Below are 3,618 nucleotides of genomic sequence, written 5' to 3' on the forward strand. Positions count from 1 at the left end.
ACAGAGTTTTGCTGTTGTTGCCCAGGCTGAAGTGCAATGGTGCGATCTTGGCTCACGGCAATGTCCGCCTCCCGGGTTCAAGCGATTCCCCTGCCTCAGCCTCCAGAGTAGCTGGGATTACAGGTATGCACCACCATGCCCAGCTAATTTTGTATTTTTAGTAGAGAAGAGGTTTCTCCATGTTGGTCAGGCTGGTCTCGAACTCCCAACCTCAGGTGATCCGCCTGCCTTGGCCTCCGAAAGTGCTGAGATTACAGGCTTGAGCCACTGCGCCTAGCCAAGAATACTCATTTAATAAAATTCCAGGTAACTACTAGACACCATTCTTTTCTTTTCTTTTCTTTTCTTTTCTTTTTGACAGAGTCTCACTCTGTCACTCAGGCTATAGTGTGTAGTGTAGTGGTGTGCTCACTGCAACCTCTGCCTCCCGGGTTCAAGTGATTCTCATGCTTCAGTCTCCTGAGTAGCTGAGATTACAGGTGCACACCACCACACCCAGCTAACTTTCTTTTTGTATTTTTAGTAGAGACAGGGTTTCACCATGTTGGTCAGGCTGGTCTCAAACTCCTGACCTCTGGTGCTCTGACTGCCTCAGCCTCCCAAAGTGCTGGGATTACAGGTGTGAGCCACTGCGCCCAGCCTAGACACCATTTCTTTAAGACATGTTTCATATATATGTATTTTTAGTTCACCTTCAAGTGTACTGTCCTAACCTAAAGAATAATTCCAAGAACACTTCCTCATTTAGACAATCAATACAGAATGAGTACACCTGTGAAAAGTGGTAAAGGTTCAGATAATTTAGAAATACTTTGAAGTAGAAGGCATTAGTCAGCTTAGGCTCAGTTAGCTGGTAACAAATGATGCAAAATATTAATGGCTTACAATTTCAAAGACTTATTTTTTATGCATTTCCATTTCCATTCAAGGACTCTCCAGAACTCTAAGATGTCAGAACAAACTTTGGGACATAGCTGGTCTTGTGGCAAAGGATAAAAAGAAAAGATGAACTACACCTGGCTCTTCGAGTGTCTGATAGAAGCAACACACCTTACCCACAGCCATGTTACTTTAGCCAAAACAGGTCACGTGGCCACAGCTGGGGTCAGTGAAGTAGAGAAGGATAACATTTCTACAGAAGAAGGATACCACAGGGAGGAGCAGCCGACATTTTGAACAGAAATATAATCTGCTATATAGGACATTTCATAAAGTAGGTCAAATGTTTTTTGGAAAAGAAAAAAAGAGAGGAATCTATGTATGGTCAGATAAATGTAGGAACTCCTACATAATACCCATCTCTAGAGCTATGCAATGTAAACCAGCACACTGAAGGTTCTCAGAAGTCCTGCAATAGAAAAATAAAATCTAGATTGTTTAACCCCAAGTTTCCAAGGTTTGTTTCCATGAAACATTTTCCAAACACCATCTCAACATACCTCAATAATTTGAGGTATACTCACCAAGAAAGTCATTTATGTTATAGACAAAATACTGTAATACTTTCTTCTACTATAAAACTTTCATTTGAGCTTTTCCTAATAGAATGTTGCATAATAAACTCTGTGTAGCTTTGAGCTATTCGTATGTTTTTAAAAATGTAATATTCTACTAGGTCATCCAAAAACCTGGGGAATTCTATGCAAATATCTTAATATTCTTTGAACTAGTTACAGGCTGTTGAAATGTAATAGTGTTAATGGAGAACACATAAGAGGTGACTCTAATAAGCTAGCTCTTCCAGGTAAAAGAGTGTTCCAGAAAGGATTTTAATTTTAAATCCTTCTCATTACTATGTTTGGAATTAGGCAATTCCTGTAAATTGAAGCAATGCACTTTTTTCCCCCATTTATGGGAATCTGTCATTTTAGAAGTTCATGAATAAGTTCTGCAGTTATAAATTAGTATGAGTACTTACATCTATGAGAGTCATCATCAGGGAAGCTCATTTTCTACTTTTTCTCCACCTCCACCCAAATGCATCCTCGCACCTCCTCCACTGGGACACTTATAAGGTACGACGTGATTTATGCTGCTGTGGAAGTGGAGGTTCTTGTTTCTCAAAGTCACTATGGCTGGACTGTGCCACAAACAGAGGTGGCTGTGGTTGCCTCCTAATTCCTCCAGTTTTAAGTCATTGTGGCGATCAGTATTTTGAAAACCCATCCTCTCTTCTCTGCCTGCCACCTTCCTTTCCTTTATCACTGCCTCCCAGTCAAAGTTCCTCTGGCTCTTCCTCCTAGATCTACCCCTTAAATCATGGGGTTCCTCCAAATTCTTCCCTTGACACTCTTTTCAAGTCACTTTCTACATCTGCCAGGGTGAATTAATCTACTACCTGGCCTTCTGCCCCACCTGGATCTGTCTCCACCCCATATTCTAACTGCCATCTCCACCTGGTGCCTCACATCTGCCTCAAAATTGATGCATCCCAAGCAAAACTCGTCATTTTCCTTTCCTAAACCTGCTCTTCTGTTTCCATGTTCCAAGTCATTGCTTTAGCGCTGATTGAGCGTCTTCAGTAAAGAATGAGGCATTATCTGTAGCTCCTCCATCTCTGTCACCCCTAAGCTTCACCTCATGCCCACCTTCAGCCTCTGCAGCCCCATAAATATGAGACTCGAGACCTTCTTCTCTAGCTCCATGTGCTTCAGATGCTTATTACCACTTTCTAGGCTTCTGAGAGTGGGATATAGTGGTGAAGAGTATGGATTCTGGCACCCAGACTGCTTGGGATGGAACTCTAATGCTACCTTGTCTTTTGGAGTGACTTAGCCAAGTTATTCCACCTCTCTGTGCCTCAGTTTCCTCATCTATAAAAAAAGGATCATTACAATATCTACCACAGGGGGCGGTTGTGAGTATTACTTTGGCAAATAGACGCAAAATGCCTCACACATGATACGTGCATAATAAATAGTGGTGGTTAGGATTATAAAGATGCTTTAGCTGATTTCCCTGGTACTAGCGTCATTCCCCTCCTATCAGAATCATCTTTCTGAGAAAAAAAAATCTTACCACGTCACTCCTTAGCTTCTGCTGGCTTTCTACCATTTAAAGACTGAAACTCAACTTTCCTAGCAGGACCTTAAAGATCCTTTGAAAATCTGTTCCCAGGCTACCTTTCTGGAGTATATCTGGCTGTCTCTCCCTAAATGCAGAGTCTACACTCTCAGCCAATCTGAACTTCTCACCATTCCTCAACCACTCCATGCCCTTTCATAGACCTGTGCCTTTTCAGTGACTATTTCTGTGTTAATCAGCTTTCCTAAGGTATGCTGCTGTAACCAGCATCCCATGTCTTGGAGGTTTTCAACAGCAAGGTCTATTTCTTGCATGTATATTACACATTGGCTGCAGGTTGGCCTCAGCTTTATTCCAAGAGTCTTCTTTTTTTCTGGGACTGAAATGGAATGAGCAGGCCCTTTCTGGAAATGGTTTTCTCACATGTCAGAGGGAGAAGAGTAATATTGGAATGTCGGGATGAATTTTGCACATAAATGACACAAATCACTTCTGTTCACATTTTATTGGCCTAAGCAAGTCACATGGCCAAAACTGACCTTAAATGGGGCAGGGAAATATAACCCTGTCATAGGGAGATGGAACAAATCATTG

The 3,618-nt window shown here is 41.8% G+C and overlaps 1 long non-coding RNA gene across 1 annotated transcript; it reads left to right on the plus strand.

Annotated features, from left to right (window-relative positions):
• LOC135971267 (uncharacterized) lies at window positions 1-1,387 on the plus strand. The gene is made up of 2 exons (XR_012413619.1): window positions 1-123; window positions 930-1,387. It is a non-coding gene; the product is annotated as an uncharacterized lncRNA (long non-coding RNA).
• The last annotated feature ends 2,231 nt before the right edge of the window (window positions 1,388-3,618 follow it).

Source organism: Macaca fascicularis, chromosome 6 (assembly GCF_037993035.2).
Source record: "Macaca fascicularis isolate 582-1 chromosome 6, T2T-MFA8v1.1".
NCBI lineage: Eukaryota > Metazoa > Chordata > Mammalia > Primates > Cercopithecidae > Macaca > Macaca fascicularis.